This window comes from Stegodyphus dumicola, chromosome X2, assembly GCF_044657685.1.
Source record: "Stegodyphus dumicola isolate Sdum_Otavi_A_Nest chromosome X2, ASM4465768v1".
Classification (NCBI taxonomy): Eukaryota; Metazoa; Arthropoda; class Arachnida; order Araneae; family Eresidae; genus Stegodyphus; species Stegodyphus dumicola.
Window position 1 is genome coordinate 140,335,106 of NC_140781.1, and position 27,670 is coordinate 140,362,775.

Genomic DNA, 27,670 nt, shown 5'->3' on the forward strand with positions numbered 1-27,670 from the left:
AGATTCAAGGAAAACGTTTACTATCATGAAATTAGACTTTAATCACTTTCAAAACCATAAAAATCCTTTTCTCTTGTTTAATCTCTTGTTTCCTGTAGTCATATTTTCCAGGGTATTTTTCTTTAAACAAATAGTTATAAGCACCGATACTGACACGCTTATACAGAGTAGCACCGATACCAACACGTGTGTCGGCTGAGTCAAAGAAAGTCCATGTAAGGAAGGAAAGGCTCCAGAGACATAATGTGACCATCGAACCTGTTCGAACTTCGACATCAGCTTCGAGCTTTGGCACTTTTTGGCAACAGATATTTCACGCATGCACAAAATAATTATGGCAGATGTAGAAAAAGTTATGTGTGTCTAGACCTTTATCCAGGCTAAAAATAGCATTCAGTATTGAAAGTTAACCTGTGTCCTTCACGTATAAGACGCAGGTAACTTTTTTGAGATCAAATTTAGGAAAAAAAGTTCATTTTATATGCCGTCAAATACGGTAACCATTTATTGTTATTGAATTACATTTAACTTAAAATCCTTGTATAATTAAAAAATAAACAATTAAAAATATTTCTTTTAAATTGCAAGCATATTTAATTAGAATTTTTTATTTTACTCCTCAAGAAGAAATATTACTAAATCTACTAATATATTATTGAACCAAATACTCTAAATCACTAATGGTCACACAGGAAAATCAGAATCCATAAATCATATATCTTTATGAGGTTTCTAGATTCTAATTTGTACAGGAAAATAAAATTTAAAAAAAAAAAAGAATAATAAATTTCAGATACTCAAGAATAATACAAATAATTATCACAAAAATACTTATGATTTATTTATAAATTATGAATACAAAGGATTATATGTAGCATGCTTAAGTTCTGAATTAGAGAATTTTTTTTAATAACAGTTCTGCATTTGCCTGCATATTTATTTTTTCAATCAGAACAGCTTCAAGAGTTTTCATACCTAAATTTGGTAAAAATTCAGTCAGTTTTTTTTTTTTTTTTTTTCTTTTTTTTTTTTTACGATATAAAAGATTCTTTTGCAAACTGCATTTGAATAAGGTATTATTAAAGCAGCAAGCATTAAAACAGGCAACACTTTGTTAATGCACCCATTTATATCTTTTAATTCAATATGTAAATCTGCGACTTCTTCCAAATTATCTACTTGATACACAGAAAACTAAATTTCCACTTGATTAAGATATTTTTCATCAGCAATGGATTGGAAAGTATTCACCAAGAAATAAACAGATGAAAATAGAATTTTAGTTCTCAATTTAATGACAGCAATTTCAGTATATTAAACGGATTATTTAGAGGAAATTTATCTATTATACATGAATATGCAATTACAAAAAAGCTCGTACTAAATTGAAAAATACCTTCACTTCACTTTCATTTAAATCGGCATTTTTAGTCCAAAGGGGCTTTGTCCCTGAAGGACTATTGTTTTCATTTTGCATTGATTCACTGTAAACAGCGAATCACTTTTCAAACTGTTGCCACCAAATGTTAAGAGTCCTGCATTATATTTGAAGAAATCAAATAGTGAAAAATCTGCATAAATGTATGTATATTTCTTGCACTGTGATAAAACAACGGTACATAGAGCCATCGAATTTTGAATGACATAATCCTCCTACGAATATGGGCATGTGGAAGAAAAATTTGAAATTTGTTTTATTAAAGATTTCATATTTTATAAAACTTTAATGAATTTTTGAGTAGCAAACTCAGTGATTTAAAAGCGAGCAATGGCAACAATCTACGGGGGGAACCTTTTTATCTCGAGCACGCGGAACTGTGTATTGGAAATTCTAAAGATATGCTCATTTTAAAATCATTTTGCGACATGGCTATTGAAGTGAATTTTATGGTTTAAGTGGAAAGAGCATGATATTTAATAAATAAAGGTAACACAGAAATGTTAAAAAAATACCCCTTTGGACGTAATTTAAAATCCGAAACTTTTCAAGATTTTTTTTTTTTTTTAAATATAGTCTTGTTTCTGCACCAAACACTAAATTTCTACTCTTGTTTTGTTTATTACACTTTTGAAATGGAACAGACGTCAGAGTAACTTCTGCATTTCCTTCGGAAATTAATGATGGTTTCACGAATCTTACAAAAAATCATTAAATTTTCGACAAGATCTCTTCTCAATTTATATATATGGAGCTTCTTGTTGCAAGTTATTCACTGTTATAAACAAAGTATTATTCAAAAATTTCAAGTACAATTTAGTGGTACGTTAATGTAAAAATGTTTTTAATGTTTTGCAATCTCTTTTCTTCATTCTCACTGTTATTTGGTTAATCACCACAAAAATTAATTACAGCATGCCACTGTTCCAAAATTTGTGTTATAGACCCTAAAAGAGACAGCCATAACAATATTTCTATTTTTGAGCCAATTAATTTTTCAGTACCTTATTTTGCAGCTATATGAAAGAGGTGGTATGGACAACCTCGAATGACTATATCTGATGGAGGCTTTTTGATAAAGGATGCTTAAATGAACCACAATTCACAAGATACACATGCTATGCTCTGTCCAGAATCTAAACAAATGGAGCCCAAGCAGAGAAAACAAGTCCTTTAAGGCAGGGAATTAAGATAAGAGAGAGATTAATGGTCAGAGTTGCCTGATCTATGACAGGCTACACTTCAAAACCAGCAATGCACTCAACATGTGATAGGGCACGAGCATTCATCAAATCATCAGATAAGTTAGTTTGTTCCGTTTGCATACTATTTCTCTGGATCTCTTTCTGTAAAATTCTGCAGTTTTCCCAACTGATTTTCTGTATCTGGTAGTTTTCTAGCACCTTCTGTAGAAATTTCAGAGCATCCATAGCAGCTGGATTTATATGTATTGCTTGTCACACTGCTTAAATCTTGCAATCTTGGATTCTTTCAAGTCCAAGACATCAGAAATTGTTCTGGGATAATTGAAAACATATTCATTCCTTCACACCACAAAAAGGCAAAAAAAAAAAAAAAAATTTAAAGATGATCAATGATTTTTGTCCCAAATAAAAAATTAATTTTAAAACTATGCCCCACAAGATATTCAGCAATGAGTTACATTAAATTTTTGGATGCTGCATCCAAAGATTTGAACGAAATTATTCATCAGACTGACAGTAACGCATCTACTGGTGCCACTTGTAACATTTCATCAAATAAGTGCAACCGAACATTATTTAGGTATATGTTACAGGTAAGCATAAATGATGATTAAGAGATTAGCTAAACATTATTTATTCTACATTATTAGCTATTACTCTATACTGCAGTTATGGTTATCATATAGAATGTAAAGTTACAGACATTGCAGCTCCCTTTTTAATATTTCCCCCCCCCCCTAATGGCAAGTACATAGGATAACAGATACCTATGTAATAAGACAGAAATATTTTGGGAGGGGGAAAAAAAGGGAAAAAATATAAAATTAATTTTATAGAGAAAACTGATGCACATTCCAAGAATTTTGAATAATCTGAGACAATTACACGGGAAAAACTCTTACTATGAAAATATTAAAAACAAGGCATTTTAAATTAATTACATAGCTATGCTTTTGCTAAGAGCTGTTTCGTAAATTATGCTTTATAGTATTATACCTAGTTTATTTTTCAGATTCAAAATGAAACTTTATAATATGACAGCGAAAAATAAAAATGTTTTATTTTAATGTTCTGTTTTAAATATAATTTCAATATATTACCATTATTTTAATGAAATTTATCAATGTTACAATGTTTAAAAAAAAAGTCATCGAAAAATTCTCAGATCACGGAATTTAAAATTTCTATAGAAACTGATCTTAAAATTGCCAAAATGTTGAAAAGTCGCCAAATTTAGAACCGTTTAATAAAACAATTCACATCCTCAAAAGCAAAAAGTTTAAGAGCTCTTTATTAGAAAAAATGAATTTCGAAATGCTTATGTTTCAGTTCTTGCTTAGAAACTCATTTGGCATTTATGTTAAAGAATTCTCTCATAAGCTGCAGTACGTGAAGCAAACCGAATTTTGTTTGCATTTCTTTTAAACAGTTCCAGGCATCTCTGGTTCTAACACAATCTCCGATATCATCTAGAAATGTATCTTCAACTATAAGGAATAATAGGGTAAGAGCTTCATCATTCTTTTTTCCTCTCTGCTTCATTCATTTCAATTCCATATGCGGGTTTCACTGCTTCCCAACATCTCTTCTGCACCAGCACAGCACGCGAACGAATACACCATGTGTGATAATTGTCACCATTTAGTTTATAATCTTCAGATATCATTCTTCAAGTAATATATCGAGCTAAATTCACCAGAAAAAAAATTTTATTTACTTCAGCAAAGGATGGTTATCCAGCTCACTTCAGGTTCACAACGTGGTTAGGCTTCAGTGCGACCTTCAATCCTTGATCCTAATGGCATTTCCTTTTGAGCTTCGTGCTGATAACGTGTTAAAATTCAAATTATTCATGGGTTAAATAAATGACATAGTCCACATTGAACAATCAAATATATATTGGAAATATTTAAGTTACAAGGAAACAAGCAACCACAGCAATGCACACCAGATAGGGACGAAAATGACAACACTACTGTTGACAACTAACATAAAGTAAATATTGGGATGGGCACACATATCTTATTTTTTTAACATCATGCACCTGTAATAAATTAATGAGTGCATGACTTTTAATGCATCCATTTTACATAAACAATTTTTGAATATTTTTTCAATTTAAATGCAAACAGCTTAAAGCATTTTATGTTGAAACAACTGCATATTTTTTTAATAATATATTTGGCAATACCAATAATCTTCAAGAGTACTGAAATTCTCTTCAGTAGCATTATTAATTAAAACTAGAACAATGTACATTTTCTTATTTTTCAAGAATCATTTGTGCTTGGATTCATTACACAAGTAGTGGTTTGCAAAGTTTGACGACAGATATTATTTCGCCGAAGAAAATAGGAAGTATTCTTATATGCGCCCTCAAGTCCCCAAATTTCTCGCCAAACATTGTTGTGCACGTTCTGAAATGGCCTATGTTGCAATGAGAGACATGGTTGCAAGAGGGTCTTGGGAGATTATTTTTAGTGGCTGTGCATGACAGAAGTAAGAAAACGCTGATGCAGTGTATTAAAGAGTGGACTGAGCCTTGTATACATATTTTTTCGGATGGCTGGAAATCTCACAAGGATTTAGGAAAAGAAGGTTTTGAACATTTATTTGTGAACCATAGTATGAATTTTCTGGATAGTGTGTCTGGCTGTAATATAAATAAGACAGTGATTACGTGGCAGCATGTTAAAGGTGGCATGAAATTGGCATTTCCACTGTTCGAAAAAGCATTCATTAATGGTAAGTGCATTTTATTTTATTCTTGTTCTTATTTTGTAGAATGTTATGTTCATTGTTTTTTTAGTATGAATTTCTATCGTTATTGTTGTTTTTTTTTTAATTGTTTGAAATTTATTTTAGTTATTTTAGTTTATTTTGTTGATTAGTGCATAGTGCCTAGATTATGCAATTCATAGATGTTTTTTAAAGTTGAAACAGAATGCTGTGTATATGGTATTCTTTGAAATTTATTGTTATGTTAATTTATTAAAGCAAGGTGTGCGTAGTTCGTAGATTCTTTCGCTGCCTAGATTGTGCAATTCATAGATTTTTTTTTAATTAAAACTTATCGGTGTGTACATGGATTCTTGTCAAATATTTTTGGTTAGAAACTTTACATTTTTGCTATCTAAATTTTTTTTGCTTTTGTTTCGGAATTTTAGCTTAAATTGTGTGCTCAAAACGTGGTTTTTGCATGTGCGAAAACCACGTTTTTGGAGACATTTTAGGCTTAAAGTTCAAAATGTAAACAAAATATTTAGATAGTAATATTGCACTGTGGAGTTTCTTGCCAAAAATGTTTGGCAAGAAATTTGGGGACTTGAGGGCGCATATAAGAATAGTTCCTATTTTCTTTGGCGAAATAATAAGAATAGTTCCTATTTTCTTTGGCGAAATAATATCTGTCACCGAAAACTTCCTTAATTGTATGAAAATGTTTCTATGTATTCATTGTTAAAAGTCCATAAAAAATAACATGAAAATCCGAAAAGATAATAAATAAGTGAAGAATTAATTTAAATCTGCAAGTGCGAACGATGGTCATAACTCAACGAAGTCAGCATAAGAGGAATGGTCGCAACCTTTAAAAAAAGCAAATATGTTGAATCCGATGGGTTACCACGTTTGAACTATTATTGCCAATGCTGGTGATGTTTACATTTACCGGGTTCTTTACAGAAGTGCATCCCAAAGTTCCACTGTTCAAGTCCTGTAATCATTGTGTCATGAATCCCCACTAAACTGTCAATTGAAATTTTTTCATTCTGAACAGCCTCTCTGTCACTCTATTGATTAGAGGCATTTCCTGGATTTAGAATTACACTATAAATTTTGTCAGTTGATTAGCAGAATGTGATTGCAATGAAAAACTATTTTATCATATACATTTATTACCCCTTTTTTTACACTTCTTCACAAACCCCATTAATTAGAAAATTTCTCATTTAATTTACGATATCTGAAAACCTTCAAATTTCGGACTATCATCATAGAGCATAGCTAGTGTCCACTGTATACCAATTGCCGATGTATCACGAGATTGGCTACTAAAGACATATTATTCTGTTAAGTTTTGTCTTGCTTTGACCACATCCTGATGAAGTCAAGTCTGAACTACCAGGTGTATAAATATGAAATTGGAATTTGCCCATAGAGAGGAATTTGCAGTAGTTGTCAATGCAATTTACCTTCAAACTGCATCACTGGCACCAATTTATTTCATTAACAGTTAACAAACACTTCCGAATCAGAGCAATGCAAGTTTCATATAATGGCGTTGAATACGTTGAGTTTTGTGCCTACAAAGTACCATTTGTAGAGAGCATTAATTTTCTGTTATCATTTAAAACTGCTGCAGAATTGCATCAAATGCTTGTCGAAGTTTACGGTGGGCATGTTCTTGATAAATCACAGACTTTAAAAGAAGAGGTTTAAGAAATTTAAAAGTGGCGATTTTCATGTGAAAAATGTGGAAGACCACGGAAAAAATTTGAAAATGGTGAATTGTAAGCATTCTTGGATGAGGATGAAGCTCAAACTCGACAAGAACTCGCAGATAAATTAAATGTGACACGAGATGCCATCTCCATATGTCTGAAAGCCACTGGAAAGATCCAGAATGTGGGAAAAATGAGTCCACATGAATTGAATGAAAGACAGCAAGGAAACTGAAAAACCATTTGCGAAATGCTGCCCACTAGGTATAAAGAAAAATTATTTCTCCATCAAATTGTGACAGGTGATAAAAAGTGAATATGCTGCCCTCTAGGTACAAAGGAAAATTATTTCTCCATCAAATTGTGACAGGTGATAAAAAGTGAATATACTCCTATTTTGAGAATCCTAAGTATAAAAGCTCACAGGCAACTGCAGGCAAACCATCAACATCAACTGCAAGGCCAAATTGCTATGGAAATAAGACAATGCTCTGTGTTTGGTTGGATCAGAAGGGTACGATCTTTTATGAGCTACTAAAAACCTAGCAAAACTGTTAATACTGAACACCACCAACAACAGATGATCGATCTCAATCAAGCATAGTGTAGAAAACAACCAGTACATCAAGAAAGGCAACACTAACTGATTTTGCTTCACGATAATTCGCCATCACACAGAGCAAAACCGGTCTAGGAAATGATGGAGGCATTCAGCTGGGAAATACTTGCGCATGTGGCTTATTCACCAGACTTGGCTCCATCTGACTACTATTTATTTGTATCGATCGGACACGCACTTGCTCAGTAGCACTTCATTTTATATAAAAATATTTGAAAATGGCTTGATGGCTGGTTTGGATCGAAACAGCAACATTTTTTTTTTTTTTATTACCAGAGAGATGGAAAAAATGTATAGCTAGCGATGGACAATATTTTGAACAAAATATTTTCTATCATTTTCATGTGCATTTTCTATACAAAAATTCCGGTTTCATAGTTACACACCTGGTATATGACTTTAGTTATTTATTATAGCCCATTTCCGAAACATGTTTAAAGCTTATCAGAGTCCTGAATAAATAAATTCCCAGATATACTTAAGGTTTATTCAGGGCTGACCATAGACATTTGTGGCCCGGTGCAGCCCCCGGCAAACAAGCATCTTGCTGCAAAGTACCTCCCTAAATTCCAAATATTTTACATTTCAAAACCTTGCCTAAATTCTGAAGATTTTGCCATCCCTAAATTTTGATGCTTGGTGCTTCTCTAAAATCTAAATTTTTGCAGTTCCTAAATTCTGCCACTGGGTGTGGCTGCATCAGCTCAGGCACCAGTACTGGGGTTATCTGAATAACAAATCGGTTATTCTCAATTCAAACAACACTAAATGCAATCTTTTAGCCTATGAGTATCATTTATAAATTCTACTTTTTGTGTATGGAAAAAAAAAATTCTGCTACATTTCTTCTCGTCTACACTCAGCACTTCACAGTAAATATAGCTGATGTCTGTAATCACTGCCAAGCATAACGTCAACATAAGAGGATGATATGCTCTTCGGTAAACATTAAAAAATATGTTTAGACACTGTTGTACGAGTCATTTCTCATTGCTGCAGTTTTCATTTTTTAAATTTCAGCATACTTATAATTTTGATGCCTGTTAATTTCTGATTTATGACTAATACAATCCAAAATCCTCAGAAAGAAAAATATACAGCATACATGAAAATTGAAATACCTTACAGAAGTGAAAAATAAATAGTATATGCTTCTACTCTTTTTTTTTTTTTTTTTTTTTTTTTTTTTTTTTTTTTTGTGGTTCCTTTCAATACTATTCATAATTTTGCATTGTATAGCATCGGTTTGGTTTATTGAGATTACAGGAAAACACACTAGGGCTATCTGCCTAACGGGAGGGATGGCTTTGTGGAGGACTTTCTAAGGGAAACTGGCTTGTATACACGTTACACATGGGAAAAACCACGAAAACACCCATGCAGCCAGCGCATTCGCGGGATTCGAACCTCGAACCAAACTACCAGTGCTCAGCGACTGTACCACTTGGGGAAGGGGGGCTTGTGTGACATCACACTCAGTGTCTCTTCACATGCAATTTATTCCTCCCTTATTTGTTGTTATTTTGCTCGATTCCTCCACCATCTTTTCCGAGTATTTTACAATAAATAGATGAAATTATTTTCATTTAATCAAGGAACTTGTCAGAGATATTTATCTGTGATGCACGTCGGAAGGATTATTACCTTCAATGTCAACATGTTCACAGCAAACAACAGTGGAAGTTTTGATACCATTGATTACAAAGGATGGACATAGGAAACAACTATTATAAATGAAGAATGGTGGGCGCACTCTTCTTAAGCAGGCATGAGTATTATGGGCCTCAGACTGTTAATCATTCCAAAAATTTCATTAATCTGGCAAATGGCACACATTCCCAGTTCACAGGTTTGGCTCATTACCTACCCATATACCTATTTTGGTGTGAAGCTAAATATAACAGCAAGATTTATACACAGAAATCCTCAACACAGTTAAGGATTATATCCCTATATGGTAGTATGTCCCAGCCAATTCCCTTATCAACACAGGTTTTTGAAAAAGGAAGAGGGGAATCCTTTTCAGGGCCATTAAAATCGGAAAAATTTAATGAAATATTGCTAGATATAATCATAAAAGTTTCTTAAACTCTTTCATAATTAATTAGAAATCTGTGTCAATGATCCTTTCTGGCACAGCTTTAGTTTTAGTCCTTTTCGGCGAGAAATTTGGCGACATTTTGAAGCGATAAATGTAAAAATTATGATAAACTTGGTAACCCTAAATACTGAACTGAAAAACATGCCGCCATTTCTGTCCACGTAACTTTAACGAATTTGGTAGGTATCAGAGCTTTGATGGCAGGAGGGTTAAATTGCATGTTTTTCTTAGTTACATTTGTGTTAGAAAAGCACAAAATTAAAAATATTTTTAAAAAAGCTAAAATTTGATAGTTAAAACTGATGCTTTTAATATTACATCACATGAGTCTCGACATTTTTTCATATGTTAACTCTGCATATTATTAAAAACTCCACCCCCCAAGAAAAAAAAACACATTTTCAGTAGCATGATGTAAACTCTGTGTTTCCTTTGCTAAGGAGATCAAAATTACCATGGTCTAAAAATACTTTCTTGCCTTATATTAGAACTATAGGGATGTGTAATTGCATGAATTCATAGGTTCAAATCAGGACCAAAATTATTGCTTTTATAACATTTTTATAATTTGACTGACTATAAAAAATATAATGTTGCTTAGATTATGGAACATATTGCTTATAATTTACAGTTCTCAAATTTTGTAAATCTTACAACCTAATAGCTGTATATGAATAACCTTCACTGAGTATTATTACTTTTATTAATAGTATGTTGACATAACAGTCGACTTTTTATTTTAAATTTTATGCCAATTTTCTACATTACTTAAGCATTTTATCTAACAGAAATCTGAATTTTTTGTAATAAAAACTCTATAATAAAAGTAAGAGTACAATAATTTATATATAAAAATTTGACTACATGGCAAGCACTTAGATACTGATTTCAATGTCCTTAAATGTTATTATTATAAAGTTTAGATATATTCTTATTAAGTTAAGATATACTTTTATTCTCTTATAAAGTTTAGATGTACAGAACAGAAGGCACACTTTGTGCTTACTACTCACAGTCAACCACTTGTGGCAAGATAACTTATGATAACAATTAAGTTCAAATGTAAAATTTAAATTCAAATAAATTTGTAGCCAAAGGCTGCACAAATCAATTTAATGCAAAGTTGGTTAAAAACTTAACTGGCATGGAATTCAGCTATCAGCAATTACAATGCAAGACTGAAGACTACAAATCTTATCTTATCTAGCAACCTAGTAACATGGCCTCGAAAGGCAAAACACGGTTTGTTTTACAAACTAAAAACTTCATTTAGATACTGATGGGAAAATGGATGGATGAAATTGATAGTAAAGATCCCAAGCATAAAATAACTCTGGTTACAGAATAAAGAATGTTACATTATACTTTGTGCCGATTAATTATTCACTACATGAAATAGTGTAATGCACTTTTGTCTGCATCATATACAAATTACTTATTTTTATTTAAATGCTGTCCAAAACTGAACAGGATTTTGCAAACATATTGACCATATTTTTCGACCTATATGCAACACTTCTTCAGTTCAGAAGTAAGATTTAGAATTAAGAAATATGAAAATAAGAGAGAATTATGAATAGAAAATAAATATATATGCTGGCTAGCACAAGAAGGATGCCTTCATAAAGTACTTTTTAAGAGAAACTGGCTCAGATTCACATTACATGTACGAAAAACCACAAAAACTCCCATATAGCCCCCTTCTGAACTACCACTGTTCAGTGGCTTATCACTCCAACACTAGTGGATTCCAATGACTGTTCGAATTTTTCGCAGAAATCACTATTTATGATGATTGTTGTATTATTTATTACCATTGGTACAAAGAATTTACTCATTATGATAATTTAATTTTAGCTTTTAAATTATAAACATAAATTACTTGTAATAAATTTAGGGATTAAAAAATACACACTTCTTAATATTTTTACCATTTACAAAATTTAATCATAAAAAGTATTTCAAAACTTGCTCATTATAATTTAATTTGATTTCCTTCACTTTGAAATATTTTTTTTTATTTTATTTTATTTTAATAACAGAATCTATGAAACTAAAGTAACATATACTACTAGTTTGAAATGCATTTATGAACCTCTTGTAAATTTCATTATTCATAACATAAAAATTAACCTTTTGTAAATTTAAAATATTACCTAAGTAATAATATAATATAAATATTAACTAACTACTTAAAATATTAACGTTTAATACATTAATATTATATTTTGTAATTTAAAATATTAACCTTTTGTAAATTTCATTACTCATAACATAATCACTGCCATAAATTCATTTACGGTAGTGTTTCAAGAATTTATCATAGCAGTACTAGAAATGTTGAAAATTAGAGAAAGACTGTTTATTCTTATCAAGAGCTTATTTTTTAGGATTGTTATTTAGTCTAGATCGGGTTTTGTTGACAATCCGCCATTTCTTTCCGATCTTCAAAGACGGGTGTACATTGGTGACCGAAGTTTGTCGCCAAATCAAAAAATCGCCAAAAGGACCAATACTAAAGCTGTTCCCATTTTCTTTACTTGTTTATACTGACTTTTATTAACATATGTTTAAGATCCTGCTTTTCCACCAACTTGAATTAAATTGGGAACAGCTTTAGTATTGGTCTTTTGGCGATTTTTTTATTATTTGGCGACAAACTTCGGTCGCCAAGGTAGACCCGGCTTTGAAGATCGAAAAAAAATGGCGGATTGTCAACAAAACCCGATCTAGACTAAATAACAATCCTAAAAAATAAGCTCTTAATCAGAATAAACAGTCTTTCTCTAATTTTCAATATTTCTAGTACTGCTATGATAAATTCTTGAAACACTACTGTAAATGAATTTATGACAATTATGTCATGAGTAATGAAATTTACAAAATGTTAATATTTTTAATTACAAAATATAATGTATTAAACATTAATATTTTAAGTAGTTAGTTCATATTTATATTTTATTATATTAGTACTTAGCTAATATTTTAAATTTACAAAAGGTTAATTTTTATGTTTATGAATAATGAAATTTACAAAAGGTTAATAAATGCATTTCAAACTAGTACTTTAGTTTCTTAAATTAAAACTTTAGTTTCTTAGATTCTGTTATTAAAAGAAAATATTTCAAAGTGAAGGAAATCAAATTCAATTATAATAGGCAAGTTTTGTACCAGTGTTAGAAATATTTTTTATTATTAAATACTGTAAATGGTAAAAATATTAAGAAGTGTGTATTTTTTAATCCCTCAATTTATTACAAGTAATTTATGATTATAATTTAAAAGCTAAAATTTAATTATCATAATGAGTAAATTTTGTACCAATGGTAATAATACAACAATCATCGTAAATGATGATTTCTGTGAAAAATTCAAACAGTCATTGGAATCCACTAGTGGTGGAGTGATAGCCACTGAACAGTGGTAGGTCAGGCTGGCTATATGGGAGTTTTAGTAGTTTTCCGTAGATGTAATGCGAGTCTGAGCCAGTTTCTCTTAAAAAGTACTTTATGAAGACTTCCTTCTTCTGCTAGCCAGCATATGTATTTATTTTCTATTCATAATTCTCTCTTATTTTCTTATTTCTTAATTCTAAATCTTACTTCTGAAGAGAAGTGTTGCATCTATAGGTTGAAAAATATGGTCAATATGTTTGCAAAATCCTGTCAGTTTTGGAAAGCATTTAATTAAACTAAATACAAAAATGCATTACACTATTTCATGTACTGAATAATTAATCAGGGAACAAAGTATATTGTAACGTTCCTTTATTTTGTAACCAGAGTTATTTTATGCTTGGGATCTTTACTGTCAATTTCCTCCATCCGTTTTCTCACCAGAATCCAAATGAAATTTTTATTTTGTAAAACAAACCGTGTTTCGCCTTTTGAGGCCACATTAATAGGTTACTAGATAAGAAACGATTTGTAGTCTTCAGGCTTGCATTATAATTGCTGATAGTTGAATTCCATGCCAGTTAAGTTTTTAACCAACTTTGCATTAAATTGATTTGTGCAGCCTTTGGCTACAAATTTATTTGAATTTAAATTTTACATTTGAACTTAATTGTTATCATAAGTTATCTTGCCACAAGTGGTTGACTGAGTCGTAAGCACAGAGTGTGCCTTCTGTTCTGTACATCTAAACTTTATAATAGAATAAAAGTATATCTTAACTTAATAAGAATATATCTGAACTTTACGATAATAACATTTAAAGATATTGAAATCAGTATCTAAGTGCTTGCCATGTAGTCAAATTTTTATATATAAATTGTACTCTTACTTTTATTATAGAGTTTTTATTACAAAAAATTCAGATTTCTGTTAGATAAAATGCTTAAGTAATGTAGAAAATTGGCATAAAATTTAAAATAAAAAGTAGACTGTTATGTCAACATACTATTAATAAAAGTAATAATACTCAGTGAAGGTTATTCATATACAGCTATTAGGTTGTAAGATTTACAAAATTTGAGAACTGTAAATTATAAGCAATATGTTCCATAATCTAAGCAACATTATATTTTTTATAGTCAGTCAAATTATAAAAATGTTATAAAAGCAATAATTTTGGTCCTGATTTGAACCTATGAATTCATGCAATTACACATCCCTATAGTTCTAATATAAGGCAAGAAAGTATTTTTAGACCATGGTAATTTTGATCTCCTTAGCAAAGGAAACACAGAGTTTACATCATGCTACTGAAAATGTGTTTTTTTTTCTTGGGGGGTGGAGTTTTTAATAATATGCAGAGTTGACATATGAAAAAATGTCGAGACTCATGTGATGTAATATTAAAAGCATCAGTTTTAACTATCAAATTTTAGCTTTTTTAAAAATATTTTTAATTTTGTGCTTTTCTAACACAAATGTAACTAAGAAAAACATGCAATTTAACCCTCCTGCCATCAAAGCTCTGATACCTATCAAATTCGTTAAAGTTACGTGGACAGAAATGGCGGCATGTTTTTCAGTTCAGTATTTAGGGTTACCAAGGTTACCATAATTTTTCATTTATCGCTCCAAAATGTCGCCAAACAAATTTCTCGCCAAAAAGAACTAATACTAAAGCTGTGCCTTAAATTGCACTAAACATCATGTTTAACCAAATAATTTTTATTTGAATAAGATTAATATCATGATTTTCTGCTAACTTCAATTTAATTGAACTAATTATCATTTTTAACAAGTTACACCTAACTTGCATATGCTTAGTATGTTTAATCATGTAATTTCTAGTCTAATTACACCCTAACATATGCTTAGTATCATGCTGTACATTAAATATGTTTTAAATTGCTAAATTTGACGTATACTTGTTTTATATCATGCTTTATTTGAAACGTAACCATATAACAATAAAAATCATAGCCGTTGACGATAAAAAACACACTATCGCTAACATGTTTCTCTGTAGTAAACTCATAATTTCCAAACTATGCACCTTTTACATAACTCCCACCATCTAACTACATTAGTGTTAGAAAATTAAATTAATTTTTAAATATAGCCCGATATGTGTCAATGGTATAAAATTTTAATCCATTATTAGAGCAGAGAATATATCCAAGCAATGTTTAGTTGCTTTAAGAAAAATTAATCTCTATTAATGATTCTAGCCCCAAAATGAGCTTTTTTGATGTAATAATGCAACACTAAGAAAACTAAACAGCATAAAGACAAAAATTAATTATTTTGATATAATAATGCAACATTAAAACCAAGCAGTATAAGACTAACTACGAAAACGAAACACCATAAGATAATAATGAATTATTTTGCTGTGATTACACAGCACTACGAAACGAAAGGCTAAGACATCGGAGAATAAACTTACCAAAATAAATTCTGACTTTAATATTCAGATGCGTCAAATATCTAGATACACACAGTACTCAAACTCTTCAATATGGAGCAGCTTCTCTCAGCCCCTGGGAACAAAGATCTAGACCCCAAATGACAAGCGCCTGGCCCCAGCCACCACCCCTGTTCTTATTGGTTGCCGTTTATGACGTCAGGCTGAAACGATTCCATTACCTGTTTCGTTTGAGTTATGTCAAGGGGAACATATAACTACTTTGGATTTGGTTCTCTCCTGTGTTAATGTGAATTTGTGCAATGTAACAGAATATTTGAAATTAAAACGAACCTAACAGTATAACAGTAAATTAAAAAGAACCTAACAGTAGAAAATATGTCGGCACTTTTTATATAAATTGTTTAATCATGTTAATGGAATAGATAAAACTTTATAATGCGTAAATAGTGTTTGCTAAGCAATCTGTATTCAATGCAATTCATAGCGCTATACTGATATTTAAGAAATGTATTTTATAATTTCATATAAAAGGAGACCATTAACAAGATTTGCTTCGTCAGCAATATCAAGAAATAGCACTTAACTCTTACTGTGTAAATAATGTCTGCCGCAGTTTTCATGAATTAGCGGTTTATTTTGCAGAAAAGTGTTTTTAAAAGAGATATAAATGTAAAATTTAGTTATTTCTTTATAAAAATGAACTGTTTGATAATTCAATAACCTTCCTTTCATTTATTGCTTGTTATATAGAGATTGCTTGGTATCAAAATTGTTCGTATTCAGATTAATTTTTTTACTTTCTAATCCTAGGCATTAATTCCTCCTCATTTGTGGTTAAAAATAAGGTGAAATGATAAGACACTTTTAAGTCGTAAAATACTTATAATATCGTTTATTTGACTTTGTCAATTGGAGTTATCATTCTGTTTTTTTTTTTTTTTCATGTATTGTTGTTTTGTTTCTTAACTTTTATATCTTATAAAAAGTGTTTATTGTCAAATGACTTCGATATTCGTCTAATGACCAAAATACTGCTAAACGGTTATCGACTGCACATCGAATTGCACCTTTTTTCTAATATTATGTATATTAACAATATATTTCTGAAGCTGCTTTTTATTTTTGTAATTTTTTCGCAAATATGGCAAATTACACCATAGCTTCGCCTGTTTCAGCGCTAAAATGACCTCGAGCTCAAGCTTTTGGCGCGCAAAAATGCTGCAGAGAATTCTTTTCGTCACTCTATGACATCAGAAGTCGTGTCCGATAAGAGCTTGGGGTGGTGGCTGGGGCCAGGCGCTTGTCCCCAAATGCCAACGCCACTTATACTGACAGACAGACAGACAGACAAAGTAGACAGATGTCTTGCTTTGCACCCGCTAAGTCTTTCTGCCCCGATGGGCGAAAAATCAAGCATAGGTGCGAAGGAAAGGTATATAGAAAGAGGGGCAATTTCGTATTTGAGGAGAGTAAAAAGGAACTTCGTACATCTTGTACGAGTTCAAAAGGCCAGAAAGAAAAGATGGGACAAAATAAAATTTAAAATAAATGGCCCAAAATAATAGAGGGGAAAAAAAAGGGCCTTTAGAAAGAAAAGGAAAAGAAGTAGAAAATATCCTAAAATACGATTGTGTCCATGAGTGTAGTTAAAAGGAGAAGAAACTGTCTTCATTTACAATAAATAGTGTCTCACAGGTGTGTGTGTGTAGTGAGTGTGATTGGTAATGGTGAATAGATGTGTTACTGGGGAAAAGACAAATATTGACGGTGTTAAAATGCTTCGTATTAAGGTATTTAGCATGGAATATGAAGTAATATGTATGCTTGCATCCTGAGATATCAACAAAGGTCATCAAACAAAAGTATATATTAATTTAATCAAAGTAACTTATGCTACTTTCATTCTCAACATTTTCATACATTTTTCAAAAAACAGCAGCAGACTAACAACATAGAACCATATACAATGCAAGACCACAACCGCACACACACCAAAAAAAACAAAAATATATATATAATATATTTATGTGTGTAAATTACTTAGTATATGTATTAAAAACACAAATTAAACAGTATTTATTAATTCAGAAGTCAAACAACAAAAATCAGCGTTAATTTGCAAAATTTTCACAGGACTAGTTTCGATGGTTTTACCGAACCATCATCTTCAGCTGCAAAACCGCAAATGAACAAGATAGGAAATAATGCTTAGATAAGATAAGAAAGCCTGGACAAGAATAAGCAAGTGGCGCCATCTGTTGGCGAAACCAGAACTAAAACATAATTTCTCTAAAAGCCGAAGGCAAATTTGGATTGGAATTAGGATCGTTAACTAGAACAGAAAGATTTTTATGAATGTGAAATGCCTCTAGAAAATCCAGTTCTCCAATGGAAGATGTTTTTTGAATAATTTTGGCAGCAGAAAAATTGAAAGTGTGATTTTCGGACCAACAATGTTGAGCAACAGAAGACTTCTGTGTTTCCTTTTTTCTAACATATGCTTCATGTTCTTTGACACGAAATTTTAAGGCTCTCTTAGTTTGGCCAATGTAAATTAAACCGCACTGGCAAGGAATCCTATAAATACCCCAGGAATTCATATCCGGAATGGGGTCCTTGAGTATAGAAGTTGGAATTTTATTGATGGGAGAGTAAACAACCCGAAAGTTAAATTTCTGCAAAATATGTGCAACTTTATAGCTAATTGATGGAAAGAAGGGAATGACAACAGAATTTTTATAATCTCCTAAAATAAGAGTGTGGCTTTTGGTGTGTTGAGATGAGAATTTTTTAACTGCTTGATTAATAATGTTGGGTGAAAAGCCCCTGTCAATAGCTATTGCTTTTAAATAATTTAGTTCTTCATCAAGGGCCAGTTTGGAGGAGCAAACTTGAAGAGCACGGAAAACATAGGAATAAAATGAAGCTAACTTTTGTTTAGTCGGATGACATGATTTAAAGTGTGGTGGAAGGCAAACCGATGAAGGTTTACGGTAAACTGTAGTACTGAAGTTGGATGTGTTACGTGTGACCAGAATGTCGAGAAACGGAAGAGAATTGCAAGTCTCAAGTTCAAAAGTGAACTGAATAGCAGGATCAATAGAATTCATTGTTGAAAGAACTCTATTTAAATCATCTTTATTACCTTCAAACAGGGTAAAAGTATCGTCTACGTAGCGGAACCATGCCGGGAAGTTTAAAGTTTCAAACAATTTTGATTCATAATAATGCATGTAGATATCAGCCAGGATGGGACTGAGGGGGCTTCTCATGGCTAATCCCTCAGTTTGCTTGTAATATTTATTTTGGAAAACAAAATGTGTTTGTTTCAAATAGAGTTGAGTGAGAGAAATTAGCTCATCAATTTCGATGCAAGAGAAATGAAATTCGCGAAGTCTGGTTTCTAGACATCTTAATGCACCCTCCACTGGGACATTGGTGAATAATGATTTTACATCAAAAGAAACCATGAGTAAATTACGAGGAGAAATGTTTTTAACCTTTTTTACAAACTCTATTGAATTTTTTATGGTGTAAATGTTATTGTCTAATAGAGTGGAAAATCTAGAAACTAAATATTTAGCTAATGGATACGAGGCAGTACCTAAATTTGATACAATAGGGCGGAAAGGAATACCACTTTTATGAATTTTGGGAAGAGCATATAATCTGGCACAATTCGCAACAGATGGGATAAGCGAATGTTTTAAGTTGCTTGAAATGATTTGCGAAGATTTGATCGCAGTTTTTATTTTGGATAAGTCCGAAGGTGAAGGATCTTTAGGGATCGGATTATATGGTCCTTCGTTTAAGAGTTTAGTGACACCATCGATGTAAGTGTTCTTATCCATGACGACTATCTGGCCACCTTTGTCGGCCTTTGAAATGACAATATCCGGGTTAGAATGAATCTCGCGCATTGTAGCTCTTTCTCTCGCAGTTAGATTTGGTTTCAAAGGTTTATTATTGAATTTCACATTATGAGCGATAAGATGCCTAATCATTTCTTTCTGTGAATCTGAAACTTTACTGAACTTGAAAGCTTTCTCGATAGGAGCCAAAATCTTTGGAATCGAGGGTTTACAGGTTTGTGAGAAGTTAAAATTATATTTTAGAATTCTCTCTTGTTCTTCTGAAAGACTAACATTAGAAATATTAACTATTGGCTTGATGTTTACAATGGGAAGATTTTTTGAACTACTTGAACTGGAAGACTAAAAGAAGTTTTTCGAATTTAACTGCAAGGGTGTTTTTATGACGGTTAACTGCATTCTCCGTTCTAGACCAAGACTTTTGTTCAAGGGCAGTGAATTTTGGATATGTTTTAGCGAGTTCCAGATGAAGCTTATAGAGTTCATGTTCAATTTTGGACAATTGTTGACGTGTATCCCTTATCACGGACCGAAGTAAGGCAAGTTTGCAATTTAACAGAATTCTTGAAACGCGACTCGAAGGTTTTTGATTAGATTTGATTTGAATAAAATTGGGGATTCAAATCAAATTTCGACCTTCGAGTCGCGTTTCAAGAATTCTGTTAAATTGCAAACTTGCCTTACTTCGGTCCGTGATAAGGGATACACGTCAACAATTGTCCAAAATTGAACATGAACTCTATAAGCTTCATCTGGAACTCGCTAAAACATATCCAAAATTCACTGCCCTTGAACAAAAGTCTTGGTCTAGAACGGAGAATGCAGTTAACCGTCATAAAAACACCCTTGCAGTTAAATTCGAAAAACTTCTTTTACAGTCTTCCAGTTCAAGTAGTTCAAAAAATCTTCCCATTGTAAACATCAAGCCAATAGTTAATATTTCTAATGTTAGTCTTTCAGAAGAACAAGAGAGAATTCTAAAATATAATTTTAACTTCTCACAAACCTGTAAACCCTCGATTCCAAAGATTTTGGCTCCTATCGAGAAAGCTTTCAAGTTCAGTAAAGTTTCAGATTCACAGAAAGAAATGATTAGGCATCTTATCGCTCATAATGTGAAATTCAATAATAAACCTTTGAAACCAAATCTAACTGCGAGAGAAAGAGCTACAATGCGCGAGATTCATTCTAACCCGGATATTGTCATTTCAAAGGCCGACAAAGGTGGCCAGATAGTCGTCATGGATAAGAACACTTACATCGATGGTGTCACTAAACTCTTAAACGAAGGACCATATAATCCGATCCCTAAAGATCCTTCACCTTCGGACTTATCCAAAATAAAAACTGCGATCAAATCTTCGCAAATCATTTCAAGCAACTTAAAACATTCGCTTATCCCATCTGTTGCGAATTGTGCCAGATTATATGCTCTTCCCAAAATTCATAAAAGTGGTATTCCTTTCCGCCCTATTGTATCAAATTTAGGTACTGCCTCGTATCCATTAGCTAAATATTTAGTTTCTAGATTTTCCACTCTATTAGACAATAACATTTACACCATAAAAAATTCAATAGAGTTTGTAAAAAAGGTTAAAAACATTTCTCCTCGTAATTTACTCATGGTTTCTTTTGATGTAAAATCATTATTCACCAATGTCCCAGTGGAGGGTGCATTAAGATGTCTAGAAACCAGACTTCGCGAATTTCATTTCTCTTGCATCGAAATTGATGAGCTAATTTCTCTCACTCAACTCTATTTGAAACAAACACATTTTGTTTTCCAAAATAAATATTACAAGCAAACTGAGGGATTAGCCATGAGAAGCCCCCTCAGTCCCATCCTGGCTGATATCTACATGCATTATTATGAATCAAAATTGTTTGAAACTTTAAACTTCCCGGCATGGTTCCGCTACGTAGACGATACTTTTACCCTGTTTGAAGGTAATAAAGATGATTTAAATAGAGTTCTTTCAACAATGAATTCTATTGATCCTGCTATTCAGTTCACTTTTGAACTTGAGACTTGCAATTCTCTTCCGTTTCTCGACATTCTGGTCACACGTAACACATCCAACTTCAGTACTACAGTTTACCGTAAACCTTCATCGGTTTGCCTTCCACCACACTTTAAATCATGTCATCCGACTAAACAAAAGTTAGCTTCATTTTATTCCTATGTTTTCCGTGCTCTTCAAGTTTGCTCCTCCAAACTGGCCCTTGATGAAGAACTAAATTATTTAAAAGCAATAGCTATTGACAGGGGCTTTTCACCCAACATTATTAATCAAGCAGTTAAAAAATTCTCATCTCAACACACCAAAAGCCACACTCTTATTTTAGGAGATTATAAAAATTCTGTTGTCATTCCCTTCTTTCCATCAATTAGCTATAAAGTTGCACATATTTTGCAGAAATTTAACTTTCGGGTTGTTTACTCTCCCATCAATAAAATTCCAACTTCTATACTCAAGGACCCCATTCCGGATATGAATTCCTGGGGTATTTATAGGATTCCTTGCCAGTGCGGTTTAATTTACATTGGCCAAACTAAGAGAGCCTTAAAATTTCGTGTCAAAGAACATGAAGCATATGTTAGAAAAAAGGAAACACAGAAGTCTTCTGTTGCTCAACATTGTTGGTCCGAAAATCACACTTTCAATTTTTCTGCTGCCAAAATTATTCAAAAAACATCTTCCATTGGAGAACTGGATTTTCTAGAGGCATTTCACATTCATAAAAATCTTTCTGTTCTAGTTAACGATCCTAATTCCAATCCAAATTTGCCTTCGGCTTTTAGAGAAATTATGTTTTAGTTCTGGTTTCGCCAACAGATGGCGCCACTTGCTTATTCTTGTCCAGGCTTTCTTATCTTATCTAAGCATTATTTCCTATCTTGTTCATTTGCGGTTTTGCAGCTGAAGATGATGGTTCGGTAAAACCATCGAAACTAGTCCTGTGAAAATTTTGCAAATTAACGCTGATTTTTGTTGTTTGACTTCTGAATTAGTATTTATTCGGCGTGTTATTGTGTCTTAAGTATTTATTAATTTAACTATCATAATTTATTACAAGATTAATTATTTTACTATCATAATTTATTACTAGTTAATTAATGTTAGTATAACACAATGAGGCACACTGTTATTTATATAAGCTCATAGTTCTAAGAATACATTTAAGGCGGTGAAGAATAAACCTTCCCTTTAACAGATAGCAAAGAACAGTATGAGAAAAAATCGGTGAGGTATATTATTTAAAGGCGAAACTATATTCAAGCGATCTAAAAAGAAAAGAGAATCCAGAAGATCCGAGAGGGAAATAGCGCGATGCCCAAATTTTCCCTCTCATCCTCAAATTTCCCCTCTCTCGAGATTCCTTAAGGGCTTTGTAAGTGTTGACAGACGTGAACTGATAACGTTGGCGTCTATTTGGAGTTGATACACAAAGGAAGCCACAAGCAATGGCAATTTTAAGTATTTTTTAATGCTTTAAACTGATGAAAAATTAAGATTTATTGATTTAAAGGCACTTATTTATAGAAATTTGATTTAGTTTTGATGAAAGAAAAGTACTTATCTTAAAATTCCAGGCTTTTGGAGTATATCCTTACATTGTCCGCTGTTTTATTCTCGTCAACATCGGAGTCGAAATTCATTGGAATGATATAGGTGTTGTAGAAAAAAAACCATTTTTCAAAGAAATTTAATTGATAATCACCAAGAGGAAAGGAAATTTTTGCACTTTTTTACGGAGCGCAGCGATCGGTCTGCCGCTTGCCTCGGTGATCGCAGCTATTCCGCCACTTACACTCAATACTGCCTGACTGAACCAAATTCCGGTTCCCAGTTTTCAGTGGCTTTCGCGAAATTCATCACTAGGTGGCGCTCGCATTCTGCTACAATTTTGCTATACGCTCACTATTTGTAACGTGGCTCGTTATTAGCAAAAAGTGTTGAACCAAATTCCGGTTCCCAGTTTTCAGTGGCTTTCGCGAAATTCATCACTAGGTGGCGCTCGCATTCTGCTACAATTTTGCTATACGCTCACTATTTTTAACGTGGCTCGTTATTAACAAAAAGTGTATTTTATGTCTAGCTGCTGTATATTTAAGGGCTATACTTAACAAGCTTGGTTTTTTTGCGTAACTTTATATGCATCTCTCTACATACAGATATTTTTAACACTCCTATTTAAGAAGGGAGAATCAGATCTAAAGAGTATAGTGAAACATATGAATTATGCCCGGTATGACAATAACATTAGGAGCAAAAAAATTTTTTTATAAATCTATTACATCTTACAATGCTCTACTAGACAATGTTTAAAAGAATAGTTTGAGTAAAATATTTGTAAAAGACTTACCTTTCATGAAGACCATGTCTATCCAGACGAAAACAGGAATAGATTTCGGAAAAGCATTCTCATCTTAAAACTCTCGGGATGCAAATGATATTTCCTTTTTTGTTTTCCAATTTCAGTAGACGACATCCTTAAACAATTCCATTGGAATCTCCTTCTTTGACAAAGTGCTTCGAAATACGAAAAGAAACATCCAACTCATCAAAGGTTCAAAAGTTATTTACAATTCCTAAAAGAATTTCCTCTTAAAAAAACATCATGGGTCCAGATTGAGTAGAGACGTGTCGTCTCTTCAACAGCCAGCACGGATCTGCATTGAAACGCGGAATGCTTTTATAAATAAGCGAGCAATTGACATCCAACTCATCTAAGGTTCAGAAGTTGTAAACAATTCCTAAAAGAATTTCCTCTGAAGAGCATCCTGGATCCAGATTGAGTAGAGAGAGAGAGAGAGATGTGTGTTGCCTCTTCAACAGTCAGCACGGATCTGCACTGAAACGCGGAATGTTTTTATAGATAAGTGAGGAATTGAAAGTGAAAGTAAAAGCCAAATCGTCTTGGCTGTCGTCTGGGGAGGAATTCTCAGAGCTCAGAAAAAAATTCTGAGTCGCTGAGTTGTTAACCCTTAGCCTGTCGAGTGATTTTCTGCGAATCCCTTTAAAACTGTCGCTAGTTTTGGACCGAACTTCCCGTAAAATGTAGCGAAAATAACCCTAAACCTCTGAAAATTGTCAAGCAGTTCTTTTGTTATTTCCCATCCCTCCCAGAATTATACTTCAATGATTCCGCTAAGTGAGATTGATTACTAAATATTGTTCGGTAGATGTGAGCTATCAAGAGAATTGCAAAAGGCTAGACTCTCCGTGATGACCGTCTTAATGCCGCAGGGTACAGCTGCGAAACATAAAAGTTTCCTTCCCTTAAACAATCTTATCTCTACATATCTTCTCTACATATAATAAAAGAAAGAGTCTGTCTGTGTGTGTGTGTGCCTTTCGTTCGCGCTGCGCGTAAGCTAATAGACCCACGGCTACGAAATTTAATAGTTAATTTAATTACATAGGTAGTACATCTACACAAGAGCCAGTGCACTTCGAAGCGATTTTTTCGAATTCGAATTTTTTTATTTCATGTTTTGTCTCGAAATCGTGTCATTTTGAAACATAATGGGCTATAGGAAAGCGAGATTTTACTCTACACACTCCATTTTCACATCGTCATGAAACGTAGGCACTTAGCTATTTTACGAACTTAAAATAAATTTCGTGTTTCAATAAATTGATTAAATACGAATTCATTTAACAAAGGGAGCATAACACTTTTTCAATGGGATTTTTTCTAAAAAAGTTTATTTTTAAAAATGTACAGTTTATTCTTGTTTGATTTTTGGACACGTTAAACTTTCATCCTTGCGAATGCTTTTACAAAAATAATTTTGGGAAAATGATAATATTTTGTATTTTTAAAAGATTTTTTAAATGAAGCTTCCGAGTACACTTCTCACATCTCACATCTTTAAAAATGTGATTTTGGCAACAATTTTCCTGTCTTATTGTTGTTGATAGATTTTTGATGAAATCGCATCATTTTGAATAGTTTCATTCTTTTAGAAATATGGGTTTGGCAACAGTTTTTCATCGTATTTCTTATGTCACTGCTTTTAAGAGATTGGCATATTTCATTGTCATTTTTATATAAATATAATATATTTTTATTGATTTTTTTTTTTTTTGATAAAGTTGTTCTGTGGAGTAAAATTCTGCGCGGAATTTTATATTTTTTGAGTTGCTATCATGTTATTTTTTTGCTTATTTCACTGCTTATAAGATATTGAAAAGTTTTGCATGATTTTTGTTCTTCTACGGAAAGTTGGTTAATTTTTTAATTAGGATAATTAATATTTGTATTAAGACACATAGCTTATATTTCATTGTAATTTTTTCCCTTGAAAACATACGATAAAATATCATTAATTATACTTTGCTTTTCAGAATTTTTTGTTTTTTGCATTCCTTTATTTTATTTATTGCTCATTTCACTGTTTTTAAGATATTGAAAAGTTTTGACTGATTTTTTTAGGAAACAAAGTTCTTAACCTCCTTTATACCATTTGAGTTCTTAAGATTTTGCAAAGGGAATTTGGTTAATTTATTTATTAGGATAATTAATATTTGTATTAAGGGATATTGCTTATTTCATTGTAATTTTGTTATACTGTGATATCTGGCTACTGTTTGGCGATCAATAGAGCGTGCTTGGCGCAGGTAGCTCTTCTCCGAGAAGGGTTAATGTATTTATCATGAGTTGCGTGTTAGCCTCGGAAGAGGAAGGTAGTAGATTGTACTATGCGGTAGGAGGGGCGTACTGCTCTGAGTCACTATTATATTATGCTTTGAATCATGTATTTAATAAATGTTTGTTTCGTCTTGCTAAATGGTGCCTTGTTAAACCACGAAGTCATCACAACACGCTCTCTTACGAGAAAACCAGAGAGGTTAGAAGCATAGAGCGTTGAAAACGGAAATGGCGTAAAGGTAAGCCTAACTAACGAAAGAAGTGCACATTTGCAAAAGGGAGTAAAAACGTGAGAATTATTTAATCGAGAGTTCGAAAGGCTTGATTCTAAAGGAAAATAGAAGAAAATGTTCAAAAACGCAAAGAAAGAGGATTTAGTAACAGTTCTATTGGAAATTGGCGAAGAAGCATCCCCAGATTTGAAGCTGGTAGAACTGAAACACAAACTCCAGAATAGCAAGGAATACATCGATGATGCTGATTTCGTGAAAGAAATTCTGATTACTACAGTGGAGAATACAAAAGAAAAGAAGAAATGGAAAGAATGCAAATTGAAGAAGAAAGAATAAGAACAGAAAGAGAACACGAAATAGAACTAGCGAAGATTCGAGCTACTCAAAATGAAGGAAGTAGAAGTCCAACACCTTTAATCCAAAACACAGAACGAGAAACCGAAATTTCCCTGGACAAGCTGATCAAAGGAGTAGAAACACTGACTATACCAGTACCGAAGAGAGCAGAAGAATGGAATATATTTTTCGATTCTATCGAAAGAGCATTTAAGCACAAGAAGGTTCCCGAAGAATAAAAATCAGAAATATTATTGAAATTAATTGGAGAAAAAGCTTCAAATGTTCTTGTTTATATAAAGGAGGAAGATCTGCAAAATTACGAAAAAGTGAAAACTCTTGTTCTGAAGGAATACAACCCTACTCCTCAAACCTGTTTAGAAAACTTCAGAAGAACTAAACGTTATTCCGGCGAAACGCATATCCAGTTCGCTTCAAGACTAACAGCTACATGGGACTATTACTGCAAGTCAAGAGAAGTAAAGGATTTCGAAACACTCAAGGAGTTAATTATTTCGGATAAATTATTCCAAGCTTTAGATGAAGAAACAGCTGCGCACGTCGCAATACGACAAGGAAATAAATGGCTGAAGCCTCAAGAATTAGCTACAGAATGTGATATTTATTTCACGGCCAAAGGAAAATCTTTCGACGAAGTTCGAAATGGAATTAAGCGATCACCGAGATTCCTGGATACAACATGTGCACAAGACAAATATATTCCGCCACCCATGAGAAAAGAATATCCAAAACACGAAAGATCTCACGCGAGAAGAAAAGAATGTTATATTTGTGGAAATTATCAACACATCGCAAGAGATTGCCCAGACAAAAGAAGAAAGAACGAAACTGCAGTAAATAAGAAGGGAAAGGATGATTCCAAAACTCAAAAAAATTCAAACAGAATATCAAAAGAAGAAGCCATCGTAGCTAAAGTAGAC

General features: G+C 32.5%; 1 protein-coding gene across 1 annotated transcript in view; it reads right to left on the reverse strand.

Moving 5' to 3' along the window:
• The window catches only part of LOC118205228 (uncharacterized), a 41,608-nt gene extending 25,814 nt beyond the window's left edge, over nt 1-15,794 (reverse strand). Inside the window, exon 1 of the mRNA XM_035377531.2 lies at nt 15,647-15,794. The gene's annotated coding sequence lies outside the window, so the exon portion shown is untranslated. The remainder of the gene's footprint in view (nt 1-15,646) is intronic.
• Between the last annotated feature and the right edge of the window lie 11,876 nt (nt 15,795-27,670).